This window comes from Camelus ferus, chromosome 10, assembly GCF_009834535.1.
Source record: "Camelus ferus isolate YT-003-E chromosome 10, BCGSAC_Cfer_1.0, whole genome shotgun sequence".
Lineage (NCBI taxonomy): Eukaryota > Metazoa > Chordata > Mammalia > Artiodactyla > Camelidae > Camelus > Camelus ferus.
Window position 1 is genome coordinate 15790099 of NC_045705.1, and position 18716 is coordinate 15808814.

Here is an 18716-nt window from a genome sequence, read left to right on the forward strand (position 1 = left end):
AGAGTGCCTCCTCTTCCCTCCTCCTGTACGTTCGGCACCTCCTGGATCCTTTATCATCTCCCTTTTCCCCCACTAGCATACTCAAGAGCCTTCTTTATTTTAAACCTGGGCGTATTCTGATACTTTCCTTCCCCCAGACCCTAGAGGTTTCCTTCCACACCTCAGTGGGCTGAAGAAACTTTTCTGCAAAAGATGTCTCTCTCCACCAAGAATTCTCATGTCATCTACTAAGAAAATTTTTTTTTTAGTCACTGCATTTATGTTTATAGGGCTTGACACAGTGCTTGCACAGAAGAGGGCTCATGACCTGGGAATTAGTAGTAGTAGTAAGAATAGTGTCATTTTGTCCAAGTGAGGTGAAACAGAAAGCTTACTTCTGGCCGTAGAGAATGATGAAAATGCAAGAGTCAAGATCTAAGCAAGAGAGACAGTGCTTCCCTGAGAGCATCCTGAAACCATTCCCAGAGGACGACATCTTAGTGCATTTCGACCCAACTTCTTCACCACGGCTTTTGGCAGCTTTCTTTGCACTGCTCTTCTCCAGAATCACCCTACTAGGCACCTTCATCCACAAGATTTTTTTTTTTTAACATTTTACAGATGTTTTCCTTTTCCTGAGAAATGCCCTAGTGCATATTATTTTTCAAACTGTTGAGTTTCATGCCATAAAAACTGTATTCCTGGCCTTGGGTTAGCATGATATAAGAAACTTGAACAACCATGACCAATGGCGGGATAATCTTTTGTTTTTTAACTTTCAAACAGACATTTTTGAAATTGTCCATAAGTCTTCTACCCTTTCAGACACTTGACTCAATCAAAGTGCGTTTTCCTGTCCAAATATATGGTGAGTTTGAATCTGTTCCCATTACATCACTTTCTTTCGCCTCTACAACCTACCAAATATTTTAAACACAGAAGACATATAAGGTGAAAGAGATCTGTTCGCCTGTTATGAAATCATCAGTTTCCTTGCTCTAAATAGTAAACTTTGATGCCTACAAAATGGGTAGTCGTGTGGGTGGGAATGAGAACAGGACAGTGAAGTGGAAAGAGCATCGCAGAGGCAAGATGATGTGAAATGGGTGGTCAGATTCACTGTGAAAATACAGATATTTCTACTTCCATGCAAATTTTCACTAACCTAGATACAACTCATGGATCTGCCCACGCCTCCCCATCTCACCACTGCCATCCAAATTTGAACTCCCATCACCTCTCACTGCAGTGGCTTCTGTATCAAATGCATCTGGAGTACAGCCTACCCTCACTGCTGCTCCACTGAATTCTCGCTCTATTCCTGATGCTTGGAACGTGGGATGCTCGTGGGAACCGCTCAGTCATTCTGCCTCATGCACAAACCTGGCAATGCCAGGGAGCTAACCCCTCCAAAGGGTGACCCTGGACCAAAGGAGTCAGGAGCTAGTCAGAAGTGTATTCCCACCCAAACTGAGAGGCCCCCAGCAAGATAGATCTAGGTCCTGGTGTCTTCAGAATTTGTCACCATCTTCCACACCCCTGGGTTGACTTCGCCTTCTTTCTTATCTAACACTTCTAGCCCTCCACTTCCGTTCCTCAGATCACTTCCCCAAACAAACTACCCACACACAAGCGTTTATCTCGGGCTCAGCTCTGTGGAGGAACCCAGGCTACAGCAGCCTCCTAACATTCCCCAGCTATCTCTTTGAACCTTCTATCGTCTGTTCCACAGCAGCCAGAGTATGTCTTTTAAAATATCAATCATACCATGTCATTCCCCTTTTCAGAAACATCTAATGGCTTTCACCACAGTCAGAATAAAACCCAGAGTCCCTTCAGTGCTTCCCAAGGTTCAGCGTGATCCCATCTCTGGTCCCTCTCTGATTTGTTTCCTTCTTCTCCATACCACTTACACCATGTGGCATTTATACTGTGGATTTCCTGTTTGGGGGCCATCTCCTCTGTTGGAATGCAGGCTCCATGACAGCAGGGCCTTGTCTACCTTGCCTACCACTATATCCTCAGTGCCTGACTACACAGGCATCAAAAAATATTTGTCAAATAAATAATGGGGCACATGATTTTCATTATGCATGCTATTGTAATGCTAGAACTAACATTATATCAGACAAAGAGAAAAAAATACTTGCTATCTGCTGCTTTGTTTGAGTGACTTTGGGATATGTTTATCCAACAATGGGTGAAAAATGTGATTAAAATGGCCAAGAACCCTTGTGCCAGTGATAGTTTTGATGAGGACTGAAAAACAAAGGCCATTCCTCTTGATCAAAAGCTAGATATAATCAAGGCTGGATTTGCACAGGGATGTTTAGCTTTATGACTATAGACTTAAAGCTATAAAAACACCAGCATTATTGAAATGCCTGCAGACAAAATTACTCTATTGTTGTGAGTCTGAATGTTCCAGCCACAAATCCCATATTTTCTCTTGGAAATAATTATTTTTAAGGTGATTTTTTTTTTTTAATCAAGAGGCTTCTTAGGAATGCAACTCCACCACTGGAACACAGATCGTACCCTGTCCTAATGAATGAGAGGGAGAAGAGCTGAATCTATGAGAAAGATTTTCCTGACATATACAAGAAAGTCTTAGAGTAACCCCAGAAATGACTACTATCATCTTGAAAGGAGATAGATACCTGAAAGAAAATGTGCCCTGTTAAGGGATGACCTTAAACCTAAAATTAAGCATGACTGACAACTCCAGGGGGCCATTGGGCATAGGGTTGGCAGCCACTGTGGTACCCAACCCTCAGGTAAAGCCCCAGATCGAATGCTAACTAGCTCTGTGAACCTCAATAGGTCACTTTTGTCTCAAATGCTCTTGAGGGCAGAGACTATCTCATTAACTGCAGATCTCAGCACCCCCCATAGTCCCTGACACAAAGGAAGTGCCCAGTACATGGGTGCTGAGTGAATGAGTTTGCAGGTTAGGCCTAGTTTGCACTCTTAAAGATCTAGTGTAACTTTCAACAAGAATCAGTGTGAATTATTTCTCTGTTCCTTCTGAAGATAGCCATTAGTATTTTTGCCATCACTTTGTCCCCTGTGTTAAATGAGCAATTTATTTACATGGGCAACATGATTCTCATGAGGTAGTTAGATTATGATTTTTCAAATTAGAAAGGGATCATGTCCAGCTAACAGAGATTTTTGTCTAAACAGATTTTTGTTAAAAAAACTGTTATATACAGATTGGACTTTATGACATGATTTTTGGTTTAAAATTCCCATTGAAACTAAAATTCTGATGGCTCTTCATGGAAGGAACATTGGATATTGGATCAGGAGACCTGGACAAGTGATTTTTTGGACAAGTTACTTCTCTTTGAGCCTCACTATTTACATTCGAAGAATGAAGGCATCTGAGGAAATGAATAATCTCTTCCCAGGCTAAACAAGGGCTAACTATTGGAAATATCAAGATTTTCCCTTTTTTTTTTTCGAAATATACTAGGGGACGCTTCCATTTGGTCTGCCCATGGGTTCTGGAGGAAGAGTGGAAGAGACTATGCATTCATTATCTGTTGTTACATAAAAAGCCACCCAAATATTAATGGCTTAAAGTAACAATGTGTTATTATATTTCACAAATCTGTGGGTTGACTGGGCTTAGCTGGGAGGTTTATCTGCTCCTTAGAGTGTAGAGTGCAGTGCTCATTCAAGTGCTGCCTTCAGCCATGAGCTCAGTGAAGCAGGAAAGTCTAAGTTGCTTCCCGTCCTTCAGAGTCTCTCCCCTAGCCTCTCATCACTCGGTGTTGTCTGCAGCATGGAAACTGGATTCTAAGAGGAAGTGTTTCTAGAGGACATGCTCCCATGTGCAGGCGTTTATCAAGTCTCTCATGCATCACATGATTAATATCCCAATGGCCAAGCCCAGAATCAAGGTAGGGGGTGGGGGGCTACACAAGAGCATGAATACCAGGAGGACTGGCCCATCGTAAGAGCAAGAAGTACAACACGGGGACAGGACTTTGTAGATTAAGATGTTTCTGCAGAGCTTTATCATTTCTCTCAAGGAACCTATTTCTTTGTTCTCCAGATTTCACCAGGCCACTGGAGGTCATTGCTTCCAGCTGGGGCAGATCAACCTCTTGGAATCATTAAGCACGTCCTCCCCAGAAATATACCCGTGACATAAATGACAATGTCAGCCTAATGGGACTTATCTGGTGTTCATCATACATGAAACATTTTGCCACCATTAATCAGATTCCCTGCAATAATCCAGGAAATAATGAGGGAGGCTGTATGGTCTGAAGGGCTAGACAAAGGATGAAAGGAATAGATTTTATTTTTGTCTTTAGCAAGGTACAACAACAAACATTTATTGAGGCCCTTCAGTGTACTCAGACATGTGCTAGGCAACTAGATTGTAGCAATGGAAGAGAAACATAATAAAAACTTCAATACACCAGAATATAACTAGAAGGCATCTTATCTTACTGGCATTTCATACCAACAACAATACTAACAATTATTACAAGGATTACTGCTATTATTGTTACTATTTTGTTTGTTTTAAATCACTCCATCTTGTATTTTACATGCATTGGTTCATTTAACCCTCACAATTCTATAAGAAAGGTGCTAACATCCCCATTTTACAGCTCGGAAAACTGAGGCTTAGAGAAGTTAAGCAGCTTTCCAAGGTCACTCAACAAATTAGAGGCATAGAAAAGGTTCAAATGTGTGTACTGACTTATTCAGCCACCATTTATTGAATGCTTCCTTTACACCAGACTCTGAATTTTTATATTTTCACCCATTACATGTTCAACAGTAGCTCCTCAATCATATGCCCAGAGGAGTTCAAAAGAGAATGAATGAATAGATATTTAAAAAAAAAAAAAAACTACACTGAAATGAGTTTCTGCCCTTAGTCAAGAATTGAGTCTCTGGGACCCAACACCACACTGTACCATCTGAACTGTGCCGCATAAAATATTGCACATGACTTACCCTCTTCCTTGGAAGCTCAATGCATCTACTTCCCTGATCTGGGGCTGCTGCCCTGCTATCCTGCCTGCATGTGAGTAGGGTCCTGCATGACTTTAAGATGCTCTTGCTTCATCGACATCATATTTCATCGACTTGTTGAGTAAATGGAGGTAAAGAGTAAGAGAAATGATGCAAACTTGGATCCTATATTCATGCTTCAACTTTCAAATTTAGGCAATAAGAACCCTTTCCAGAATGCTGAAACAGAAAAAACTTCAAAAAATATGAAAAATTTCACAGTATTCTCTAGTCTTTATTATAGAGACATGAAAGAAGAATCAGTTATCTTGGATACATTCTGGGGGAAATTTTGTCTATTAGTTTTGAGTGTACATTTACTGCAAAATGCACCAGCACTATGGCCTCAAGCATTTGGATTAAGTGAAATTTTCCTGTGTAAGGCACAGATTTGGCCCTTGGAGTCATGTCTGGATGACAGGCAGGCCTTCTTTACAAAAAACAACTCAAGGGAAATATAAGGCTGGAAAAAGGCAAGTGAAAGAGACAATAAAGTATAATAGGAATCCAGAGAAGACAGCCTAGCTGGGTGGCCTGTCCCTAAGAGACACCATTGGGAGCTGGCAAACTGCCTCGAATGGGGAAGGGAGGGCTGAGATGAGTAACTGAATGAGCAAACAGGGGAAGAGTGTTAAGCTGCATCATCTCCACATGGGATCTTGAAGAGAAGGGATGCATTTCCAAGAAGACACAGTAAGTGTATGCCTTACTGGTTTCATTGGAAGAAGGCGAACAGCCCCTGTTTCCCGGCAGCCCCATTACAATGGATAGAATGGCCACCAGTAACAGAAATTTAAAGACCACTATTAATTTGGAATGAAATAGAGTTTCCACAGGGGAAAGAGAGACTAAGGCATTATCGTCCACAAAGTCCTTAAGCCAAATGGATTTTTCTTTCTTTTAATAGAGGGAGGGACCCTTTCTACATGATTGAACAATGAGTGATGTTTTCCTTCTTCTTCGCATTTTTCTGAATTTCATAGATCGTTATAATGATCAAGAGTCTCTGGAGGCAAGGAAATATCCATAATGAGATAGAGATAGATGGGATGAGGAGAGAACTCTTGGGACCGGTAAGCTTTGGTGTAGGTCAGGAGAATGAAGACGAAGTCTGGAAATGAAATCGGTGGCTGTAGTGTGACGTCACTACCTGAGGCCAGAGAAAAGGTAAAAGGGGCAATTTTAAAAGAGGGTGTAGCTCAGTGGTAGAGCATATGCTTAGCACGCAGGAGGTCCTGGGTTTAATCCCCAGTGCCACTATTAAAAAAATAAATAAGTAAACCTACCTACCTCTGCCCCTTCAAACAATTTTTTTTTAAAAAAAAGCTTTATCTCTCACATTTTTTTCCTAAAATTAAACTTCATAGAAAACCAGTGTCAGGACCACTCAAAAGAAAGAAACCACAAACTTAGAAAAGGAGACGCAAACTCATTTTTAAGGGGATTGATTCTCCCAGTTGTATGTACAGAACATCCTCTGATCCCTATTTCTATGAGAAAGTCAGGATTCTTAATATGAAGCACTAAATTTTAGAACAGGAATGTAAGTAAAGTCTTTATATAAATGTATGTTTTTCATTGTAAATGTGAACACCACATATTTCAAAATGGAGAAAAGAATTTGCTCATAACATAATTTTGCTTTGTGCTTTTGCCATTCACCATACATCACATAGCAGAATCATTCTTCTATGCTGCTACACAGTCTGCATAACCACCATACAAATGGCCACCTACTATTATGTATCATAATTTATAACTTTCAAATATGAGTGTGTGAAGCAGGCAAAGCATGCCATTGGAAATGCTCTTGAGACAGCTATAGAAAAAATTCAGTTTCTTAGTTGAAGTATTCAACCCTTTGCTTTCTATTTAATGGAAAGGCATCTAGTTTTTCCCATGGGTTCATTAAGTTATCAATGCCTGAAGAAAGGACTCTCTCTAGGGACATTCAGCACATTTGCTTTATGAGGACTTAACTAGCATAGTTGTTGAATGTGTAAGTGGCCTACGAGATGGGGGACATAATCACTATGGTAGGTGACAGATTCTGAATCCAAAAAGGATTTGATAGGCTGGAAGGACAATAGGATGCATCAAAGAAGATAATACATTATAGGGTAAGAGTTGAAAGAACTAGGAATTTTTTTTTTTATGGCAGTGTGCATCTGTTAATCCCAAACTCTCAATTTATAGCCCCCGTTTCCCCCACTGGTAACCGTAAGTTTGTTTTCTATGTCCATGAGTCTGTTTGTGTTTTGTAAATAGGTTCATTTGTACTAATTTTTTTAGGTTCCAGGTATAAGTGGTATCATGTGATATTTGTCTTTCTCTGTCTAACTTACTTCACTTAGTAGGATAATCTCTAGGTCCATCCAGTGTTTCTGCTAATGACATTATTTCTTTTTTATGGCTGAGCAATATTCCATTGTGTATATATACCACATCTTCTTTATCAGTCATCTGTGGATGAACACTTAGGTTGCTTCCATGTCTTAGTTATTGTCAATAGTGCTGCTGTGAACATTGGGGTGCATGTATCTTTTCCAGTTAGAGCTTTCAGCTTTTCTGCATATATGCCTGGGAGTGGGATTGCTGGATCATATGGTAACTCTAGAACTAGGGGTGTTTTCAAGAGAGAAAAGAAGCCTTGTAATGGATAAGATAATGGTCTTCAAATAGGTGGGTAGGCGCTTCATTATGAAAAAGGAATTCAGAAGAGAACTGTAATAAAAGCTAACCATGAATATAAAGCTTCAATTTAGAAATTACTTCATTTAAAAAAAGAAATTACTTCAGCAAGTGGAACTGTTAAACAAAAAGTAATCCACTATCATTTGTCCATTTATTCCATAAATATTTATTTCACACACATCTATCTACTACATGTTAGCACTGTGCTGTGTACTGAGGATACAGCTGTGAACAAGGTAGTCACGGTCCCCATCCTCAGAGATAGGATGAAACAAAACAGTCAAATAAACTAATAAAAAAAAAATCACGAAGTGTATGTTATAAAGTAAACAACAAAAGGACCTGAGATAAAGATTAGTAAGAAGGACCCACTATAAGCAAACAGCCAGGAAAAACCTTCCCATGCAGGTGACACTTGAGTGGAGCCCTAACAAAAGAGGAGGAGCCAGTTTCATAAACAATAATGGAAAAAGAGTTCCAGGCAACAGATCCGGGGCAAAAAAACGAGTCTGGGTGTCTGGAAAAAATGAAAGAAGGCAAATGGGGCTAAAGCACAGTGTGTGAGGGGGAGTATGGTGAGAGAGGAGGTTGGAGAAACAGGTGGAAAGCAGGGCTTTGTGATTATAGTAAGGAGAGTGGATTTGCAGATACAAACTGCCGTATACAGATAAACAACAAGGCCCCACTGTATAGCCCGGGGAGCTATACTCAATAGCATGTAATAGCCTATAATGGAAATATGAAATGTATCTGTATAGCTGAATCACTATGCTGTACACCAGAAACAGCATTGTAAATCATCTATATTTCAATTAAAAAAAAAAACAATGAGAAGCTGTTAAGAGGCTTAAACAGGGACTGACTTGATTGATTTTTTATTTTAAAAGAGCACTGTGGCTGCAGTGTGGAGAAGGATTGAGAGAGAGATTGTAGCAGAAGCAGGGACACCAGAGGAGGCCACTGCGTTGGTCCAGGCAAGAGACAATGGAGGCTTGGGCTGGAGCGGTAGAAATGGAGACAGAGAGGAGTGAGCAAACCAGGGTGGAATCTTAGCAGGGAGTATGTTCACAGCCCCCAGAAGAGCTCAGTCAGAGCTGGAACAACCACTCCTCAAGGGGCTGTGGAAGGAATTCAGAATCTCTGAAAGCCGCTTTTAACTCTGTGACTCTACAAAAGGCGGAGAAGAAATTCAAGAAGAGACACCAGCATGTGAATAAAGCCCCTGGTGGGTTCGAGACATGGTTCCCATTGATTTTACATGCACAGGCCCTCTTTTTCTGAAAATTTTAGCAGTGAAAGGCACTAGGTTGGCCCAAATTCCTCCAAAGAGTTAATTGCTGGCCTGACCCCAGGGCGGTCAGAATAAAACGGGAGCATGTGGAAGGCATCGGGCTCACAGTGTGGACATGAGCAGCACTAATGGGAGCACTGCATTGCCAGGCACCACCCCATAACTCTACAAATTAGCCAGAGCCTCTGGAATCCCAGTTTTGCAGCTGCTGCACAGATGTGCGCTGAGCACTGGGATGGGAGCAGAGAAAGGAAGCTGGAGCCTAAAGAAGTTTTATCCAAATCAAACCAGGACTCTAGGTAAGTAAGGAAATGACCACCATTCCTGTCTTGACTGTGTAACCTGGAAGATCTTTCCAAAATGCAAATGCGATCATGCCCTCATTCTCATCCCCAAACTTAAGCCCTTTAACATTTTTAACATTGCTTTTAGGATGAAGACCAAAATCCCTAGCATGGTCTTTTAGGAAGAGGAGCATATGTCCTGGTTTACCCAGAATAGTTGGGATTCATGCCGTTTTGGGTCATTATCAATAGCCCCTTACTTTACTTTCACAGGTGTTTCCGTTTGGGCAATAAATCATGTGATCACCCTACCTATAAGGTCCCATGTAGTCTTTACATGGCTGGTTTTTCCATCCTCATTTCCGGCCACGCTCTGAGCGGCAGTCACACTGGACTTCTTTCTGTTCCTCCAACTCCCCGGCATCTCTCCTGCTACAGGGGCCCCACATAAGCTCTCCTCTCTAGCTGGAAAACCCTTGCACTTCCCTCCCCTTCACCAAAACCCTGCTCCTCCTCCTTCAGATCCTCCCCAACCAGGAGAGGTCTCCTTTAGACTGTCCCTTACCTTCAACGTATGTTCCTCTCCACGGCACTTATCACAGTGGGTTTTGTTTGGTTTTGCTTACATTCATCTGGGTGATTCTTTGATTAACGTTCAACTGTCTCTCCCTTTGGAATCGGGTCAGTGACCGTGTGGTTTTTGCCATTGAAAGTCGAATGCCAAGCAGATTTTGACTGACTGAATTAATAAATAAGTTAATGTACAAATTACTGATTACTTACTGGCTACTCTCGCCCAAACAAAATAAAACAAAACAAATAAACAAAAAGTGTGTACTAATACACTAAGGAAATGGTAAGAGGTGACGATTGATTTCTTATTTCTCTATTTTTATTTTTTTAAGTTGAAGTATCGTCGATCTACAATGTCGTGTTAGTTTCTGGTGTACAGCAAAGTGACTCACTTAGGTTGCTTCCACATCTTGGCTGTTGTAAACAGGGATGCTGTGAACATTGGGGTGCATGTATGTTTCTGAATAAGCGTTTCCTCCAGATATATGCCCCGGACTGGCATTACTGGATTATACGGTAGCTCTATCTTTAGTTTTTCAAGGAACCTCCATACTGTTTTCCATGGCTGAACCAATTTACATTCCCAAAAGGTAACATGATTAAGATCCTTGTGATATATTCATTGGCCTGTGATTTTGTGTGTGTGTGTGTGTGTGTGTGTGTGTATTCCAAATAAGTATTGACTTCCATAGTGATCACCTCTTAAAGGCTAGTTGTCCCAAAGGTATAGCTGATAATTCAATGAATTTCTAAAATTCCTCTTTGGCGCTTGCCTGAAAAGTCTTCATATGTTTTATTAAATCTCCTCAATAATGGCAAAACAACAGCCTATGGAGGGAGGTTTTGATTTCTGGAAAAGCCAGCTGACATTTTGTACCAAGTCTGATAAATGAGCCTGGAAACCAAGTCGGACAGGGGTGTTTAGGTCAAAAATGAGGTAAAACTTAACTGGGGCCAAATCTCTCATATGTCTCCAAAACTGACTCTGAATTAGGTAATTCCAAACACTCTCTGAGCCCTGGCAGCAAATGCGGAGGAAGGAAATAAGCCTCCGATGAGCCTGTTTGAAAGAGGAGCGTGGTTTGGTTATTTGAAAACATTTGCGGAAAATCAACCTTCACAAACAAATTGCTCAGAATAACAATCCCACCTCCCAACTGGGTGGTGCTTTGGAGCTTGTAAAGTGCTTTCCTCAAACTGATCGAGAAACGTCCTTTTCAACAAGTACACACTCTAAGAGATTTTGCTATTTTCATTTTGAAGAGCAAGGCAAATGGGGCCGAGGAGGTGGGGACGTGGAATCGGAGCTCTCCTAGGGTCATGAGTCATGAAGGCTTTAATGAAATCGAACACCTCCCGGGACTAAGCATGACTGGAAAAATAAATACCAGCTCCCCGAGACAGCATCACAGGGTGTTCCAGCCAAGTGTAGGCATCCCCCCGAGCCCACCTGTTTGTGCTTCCTCAGCCCAGATCTGCCGGGGCCTGCCCCACGACTGACAAACATCACTGGGCTCTGAAATTCCATTAGCACCACCAGAATGTTCGCCCCGTAGCTTCTGAGTGGGCAGAAAGAGAAAAAGTATTTTCTGAGCCCCACCTGAAGTTGACAGGAGCCAAGTGCAAGGAGGAGCCGCAGAGCCTAGAGCACTCGATCATGTGATCGGCTTTAGGGTTCTTCCAACGCATCAGGAGGAATCTAGAACAAATATGCCTGTTGAGCCTGTGTCTTGAGGGCCCTCTGTCTTACCACTCTGAACCATCTGGTGTCAAATTGAGTTTCCATTTCAGGATTTCAATGCCATTTTCTCTGGGAAGTGGGTATTCACCTGGGACTGTCCCAGGAAATCCAGGACTTGCCACCCTTCTTGTAACAGAGGCACCCTCCATGGATGAGCTCCAAGTCATTCCATGTTTCCCAGAGAAGGAGAACAAGTAGAACGCTGCCCATTTCTGAGCCAACTGAAACCAACCACCATGCCCTCAGGCTGGTGTCTGACAACACACAGCAGGTCCTGAAACCACAAACCACATCCCCCACCATGCTCTGACAAACAAGAAGGGGCCTGATATTTATCAGGACAGCCAGACATTTGCCTCCATGACTAAACATCCTTTGTCCAGAGTCCCAGGGAAAGCCACCAGCTCTCCACGTAGGCTTTCAAACCCCCACATCTCCATACCTCCCCCACCCCAAGCCCGTCTATTTTCCAAGTGAGTGGAGTGCCTTCCGTGACCATGCTGTTGGATGGCATCTGTGGATAACTGGGTTTAGGGACTTGGTGACAGATTTTCAAAGGTTTGCTTAGGAAGATGATCGATGATGGAGCAGTGCCTCTCATACCTGGATGTTCGTAGGAATCACATAGGGTTTTGTTAAAATGCAGATTATATTTCAGTGAGTCTGGGGCAGGGCCTGAGACACTGCCTTCTAACAGGCTCCCAGGTGATGCCGAGGCAGCCAGCCGATGGGCCACATGGCGCCTGCAGCATCTGTTGTAAAGGCTTGATGATACCTTGGGTGTCTTTAGTGCTGACGTGAGGGAAAGCACGCCAATGAACTCTGTACCCACAAGGCAACACGGTGGAAGGAGAGAGAGGAAGAATAAAGGAGAAATCCAGGGGGATAGATGTGAGACAGGAAGGAAGCAGGCAGGGCACGGACATTCAAAGAATGACACAGCCATTAACACCAACACGGAGGAAAATTCAACTCCCAGTAGGCCTTGAGGCCCAAGCTGGTGGGAGATTTGACTTCCAGGAGACCTTGAGCTTCATTATACACTCGTTATAACATATTAGCATAGGAAATGTCACCCCCACAGGCGCCATGACAGTTCCTAGGCTGCCTATAAAAGGTTGAAGAGTGGGCGGTGGCCCAGTTCCTGGGAAATCGCTGCTCCTTCCCCAGAATAGTTGGAATAATCCTCCCACTTGTTAGCACATGAGGTTACCAAGCCCATAAACACTAACAGCCTCCCACCTGGAGGCCCCTGTCCCTGCTGAGAGGGAGGGATCGCACTGTGTCTATGGCGAGTGTAACTCCCTTTACTTTAAACGGAGCGCCCAAACCCCACACCTCATGGCCTTTCTCTTGCCTTCTAAAACAGCCTGCACTGTCTATGGAGGATGTGTCTCTCTGGATAAATCTACCTTTACTCAGCTGTGGCTCACACTTGAATTTTTTCCTGTGTGAAGCCAAGGACCCACATTTGGCGGGACTCATCCCAGGGACTAAACCGAGACCTGGGACACGGCCATCCTCTTGCCCCACATTTTTCCCTTATCAAATTGAGAGGAAAGTGGGAGAGGCAAAAAAGAAGGAAGAAAGGAAAGAGGGAAACATAAGAGAGAGAAAAAAGAAGAGAATAAAAATACACAAAATTAAGTAGAGAAGAAGAAATAACTGAGAGTTAAGTGGGCTCCTCTGGCGTACGCGGAAGCAGCAGCCCCATCCCCACTGCCTGCAGCAGCAGCAGTCCCCTGCAGTAGAAATCTCACACTCCGATGTTCACCGTTGTCGGCCAATGGCGCACAGACCTATAGCACAGTGTCCTCTAGTCCAGTGACTTTCCAACTTTCTGATCATCCCTCCCCTGAGAAATACATTTTACACTGTGACCCATCACACACACACACATGCACTCATTCTACAAATGTCTTACAGAAATGGTATTTCCTATTCAATTCAATGTTCTACTCTAACCTACTCATCCTTCAGTTGATCAAATTGTAGTCTGAAAGGGGGAGACACTAGCCTAAGGTCTTAGGGCTGGTTGTGAGCAAGGGGGAGACAGGAACCCAGAGCTCCAGGCTCACTCTCCATCTACTTCACAGCCACTGTGCCTTGACTGGGTGAACTTGACGATGCAGACTCCACAAATGGACTTAAAGGCAAGTTGCCAAGCTGAGATTTGGGCTATGTGTTAGGATAAGATCTTTTTTTTTTTTTTTTGTATTAATAGTTTCTCCCCCTTTATTTTAGGTTTCATTATCCCCAGCCCTCGACACTTAAGTAATAGTAATCTCCATGATCCTTGTCTTTGAGAAGGAATGAGATAGTGCAGAAAAGTAGAAAATTTTAAGTCTCTTCTTAGCTTTAGTTTTGAAGTCTTTAAGCCAGTAAGGGAAGATTTAGAGTTTAGCCAGAAAGAATAACTGTATCTGAAGAGAGATCTCCCAACCCCCAGCCACAAGGCATGAGAAAGATATCCCCAGGTGAGGGCAAAGTGAAGTGGAGGGATGGGAGACAAGAAAGAGTTACTGATACAGGAAGTGTCCTGTGGAAGGGTCTGCTACCTCCTAATACCACCACACTGAGGGACAGGGATTAGAACTGCAACATACGGATTTGGGCAGAGGGAACATTCAGCCCACAATACCACTTAACAAATCATTCCAAAACTTAGTGCATCAAAACGTTTCTTGTTAACTCTCTTGGTTCTGTGGGTTGCCTGGGACCAGCAGGGTAGTCCTCACTTGGGGGTCTCTCATGCAGCTGTGGTCGTGTGTCAGCTGGATGTCCAAGATGGCTGATGGTCACATGCTGACAGCTCACAACAGCGCTCAGCTGGGAGCTCAGCTGGAGCTGTCAACCAAAGTGCTTACCCGGAGCTTTTCCATGTGACTGGGGCTTCTCGCTGCACGGCAGCTGGATTCCAAGACAGACTGACCCAAGGGCAAGCATTCCAAAAGGCCCAGGTGACAGTGATGTGACCTCTATATTACCCGTACATTGGTAATTAGATACAGAATCTTGATGAGACTCCGCTCCTTTCTTTTGGCAAGACTATTTCCTGGGTGGTGGTGTGTACTTCCAGCAGAAGGGACGGTTTACCTGGTTGTTTGTCTTTTTGTAATAACAGCCCTTGATCATCAAACACCTAGATGAAGTCATTCATCGGGAGTTCAAATTTGCATATTTCAAAGACCATTCTGGCTATCGTACAAATTATCTTGAAAAAGGAATAAATGCCACAGTTATGTGCAGTGTCATGAGAATGGCAATCAAAATCAAGTCACAATTATATAAAGATTTATTGGGTACTTCATCCTGGTTTGGTCATTTCAATAGTCTAAAAATAAATGAGTTCATAGGAGAGAAAAGGAGTAAATTGTTCTGGCATACTTTTTCACTGATATTGTTCAATTATTTAAAAAAGATCCTCATTAAAAAAATTTTAGGGGGGAGGGTGTAGCTCAGTGGTAGAGTGCATGCTTACCATGCACAAGTTCCTGGTGTCAATGGTTCAATTCCCAGTGTCTCCATTAAAATAAAACCAATAATAAAATAAACCTAATTACCTACCCCCCCACAAAAAATTTTTTTAATTTTAAATAAAACATCAGCCCTTAAATGTTAACAAAAAATTTATTTACCCCACAACCAGGATGCATAATTAGTCTTAAATATTAAGTTTCCTTAAATGATTCCTTTTTCTTCCCTTTCTCCTCTTTTTTCTTTTCTTTCTCCACTTCCTACCTCCCTCATCCCCCATCTTGCTTTCTCAATTTTTTCTATTTCAGGTAAGGAGATATCAAACTTTTTAAAAAGTAAAGGCAGCAAATCACAAATGGAACAAAATTATAAACGTTGTGATGAAAGATGCTTTTATCCAGAAGTTTCCTGAACTGAGGGGTATGTGCCCTGCTCTGGTAGCCATGGGCAGACCTCTTCCCGGAAGGTCAGGTTGCATTTCAGCAATAAATCAAACCCTATGTGCATCACCGAGAGGAGACAGAGCAGCGGCGAGGAGAGAACACAGGAGCTAGAGCCTGATAAACATGGACCAGATAGGGCCCCAGCGCCACCACACACAGTGTCATACCCATGACAGTTCAAAGAGGAGAGATTCTTCTCCGGCTTTCATGAGCCTCACAATCACCTGTGGGTTTTGTTAGAATGCAGAATCCGATGCCGGGGTCTTGGAGTGGGATCTGAGATTCTGCGTTCCTGATGAGCTCCTAAGTGGTACCTAAGCTCCTAGACTGTGCGTCCCTTGGACAGGAGAGACTCTAGAATCCACGGAAGTCCCTGTTTCTGCCCTGAAAGAATCCCATCCTTTGTAAGTTTTTCCTCTGTGGGACAGGATTCTCACCATTGGATCACAAGCACATCAAATGACATTGTCACTGCCTGAATGATTCCTACTAGTTAAAAACGCTTCCCACATAACTTTGTAATAAATGGTATCACTTACTCCTGGACCACAGGGTATTTACATAACTTACTCCCAGTAATGCTGCATGTGAAAAAAGAGACCCGGCACTGCCCTGTGCAAGGAGAAGACAGCAGGAGGGTTTGGAAGCCCCCCAAGAAACAATACTCTTGTCTCTGCCTAAGAGAAGCCAAGATTTTACCACAGGGCTGAAGTCTGGGTGGCCCTTTGGGTTTCCAGTCTGCATCAGAGGCATACAAAAAATGACTTTATGATAATTAGTCTCCGCAACATGCTTCCAATGGACGCATTATTTGATCCATGTTATAGGTGGAGAAACTATAGACGTGGGGAAGTTATTTCTCCCAGCCAAGGCCACCCAAAGTGTCAGGGATGAAAATGAGTTCAAGAACCAAAAACCATGGGTAATCCGTCCTCAACATAAGCCATGAGACATTTTCTACGAGGAATGTTCAGGAATTCGTTCAAAAGTCTGTATTAAAAGTGAAGGGCAGAAAAGCATAAAAGAGCTCGAGATAAAATTTTTTGTTATTTGTTATAATGTGTTGTGTTTTGTACGTATTCTTCACCACAGAGGGTTTTCACAATCACCTTTTCTTGAATTATGCCCGTGTGACTCAAACCAGTAATTTAATCTCTCTGTGCCTCCGTCTCCTCACCTGTGAAAAATTGGGATAGAAATTAGGATAATCACTTCCTCTCCGGTGAAAAACTGGGATCTCACCAAGAATGAAATGAGATCACGCCCGTAAGGAATGTTAGCAGAATCTGGCATGTTGATTGGTATCATGTAAGTGTTGGGTTATTCCTACGCAGATGGTGTGACACATTTCCTCAGTGATAATGCAAGTTTGTCCTTGGTGGGAGCCACGGGGATCATTGCATCCGTTTTCTATGATGCTGGAGTGGCGCTGAGCTCAGAGTAGGCTTAAAAAAACAATTTCCTGTCTGAATCCCAAGGGAAAAGGGATTCTCTCTCTCTCTCTCTCTCTCTCTCTCTGTGAATCGGTTCCCTTCCCAAGTTTCGTACTGTGCAGACATACCGCTCTAACTTTCCCAGAATAAGTGAGATGCCCAGTTTTCCAGAATATTTTTTAAGTTATAATTTCCTTATTTTTATAATCTTCCAAATGAGTTCACATACATCAGCTCATTTAAACCTTACAGCAATTCTATGAAGCAGGCAAAAATCTTAATGTGTCCATTTTTTAGGGATGGGGAAACTGAGACATACTGAAGTAGTTCCCTCTAGGTCATACTGATCAACAGTAATAATAGTTACTACTGCTAACACTTTTAAAGAATCAACATTAGGTTAAACACATGAAAAGGCTGATATTCAACCATTATAATAGTAAGTTCATATTGTCCAACCAAAATGCTAAGTGTATGTGTCATTTAATCCTCATATCAACCCTATAAGGTAAGAACAAATCCCCATTTGATCAAGGGGAATGAATATTTGGAGGTAAAGACATTTGCCTAAGGTCAAACAGTGGCGTCAGGATTCCCACCCAGGCCAAAATGACTCAAAGCCCAAACAATGAACGACTCTCCCAGACGGCCTAGGAAATGACAGAAATTGCACTGCCACCCGGATCTCTGACTATCGATGCAACGTTTTTGGTACTAAAAACACTACGTGTTTATGCTCACTCTCTGTAACAAGCACAGAGGGGAGAAAAGATCCTCCCCATATTGAAAACGAGAACACAGAGGCTCAGAACATTTTCACTGCTTGGTCAAAGTCACCACCTCTTCTACTATATGGCGCCTCCAGGCTGATAAAATCTGGCCCTGAGGTGTCTGCTGTCAGTTTAGCCCCCCAGTAGTGATCTTAATCATGCCTTATGCAGAGCCAGCGCCGACTTCCTAGACACACACTCTGCAAAGGGATCCAAGCAGCAACCAAAGCAAGTCTCAGCAATGGGCCCATCTCCGTCTCGTCCCATTAACAACAATCAGCGGTTACTGAGGCTAACATGGAAAAGGGTTCATCAAAAGAGGTCCTCCACTCTCCCGAGTGTTTAGCTTTCGTCTCAATGGGTAACTCTAAATGGGGACAGCTGAGCATCACTGCAGTCCGGCTGGGGAACAAGGATGAGGCTCTGGACAGCCTTGCGGAGTGGGACAGTCCGCCACCTCCGCCATCACTCACATTCGCCATCTGCAGGGTCAGAGCCCTGATGCTGGGCGTCAACGAGGAGGGATGCACTGCCTCCCACTGGGTCCAGTCACCGCCAGTTCAGAAGACTTCATCTTGACGAACTTCGCTTACTTTCAAAAATATGCTTTTTTGATTCCTGCAAGCCAAACCCATGGAAAAATAACGGAAACCAAATGCCAGGGAAATGGCGCCAAGGCAAACACATATGAGCCCTGAAATAACAGGAGATACTGTGGTCGCGTCTGACCTTCTGAACTGTGCTATGGGTTGAAGCAAAAACAGCCCTTGCTGCTGCTTCAGGGGTGCGGGGTAATACTAGTTTATTTGTAATGCGGAAGAGCTTGGGTTTAGGGAGATCGCGTTTTGAAACTCGGCCTCCACCATGGGGCCAGAAATAATATCATTTTGAGGAATTAATTCTTTTTTAAAGACCACCCTTCACCTCCGTAATCAACATAAGCCCAGAATCTCCTGATTTTTATCTGTCAAATGATGACTAAGGCTCCCAG

General features: G+C 42.9%; 1 long non-coding RNA gene across 3 annotated transcripts in view; it reads left to right on the forward strand.

Moving 5' to 3' along the window:
* Positions 1-8895: 8895 nt before the first annotated feature.
* The window catches only part of LOC116666331, a 65939-nt gene continuing 56118 nt past the window's right edge, over positions 8896-18716 (forward strand). For all 3 annotated transcript variants that reach the window (XR_004323119.1, XR_004323117.1, XR_004323118.1), the window contains exon 1: positions 8896-9303. This is a non-coding gene — a long non-coding RNA (uncharacterized LOC116666331). The remainder of the gene's footprint in view (positions 9304-18716) is intronic.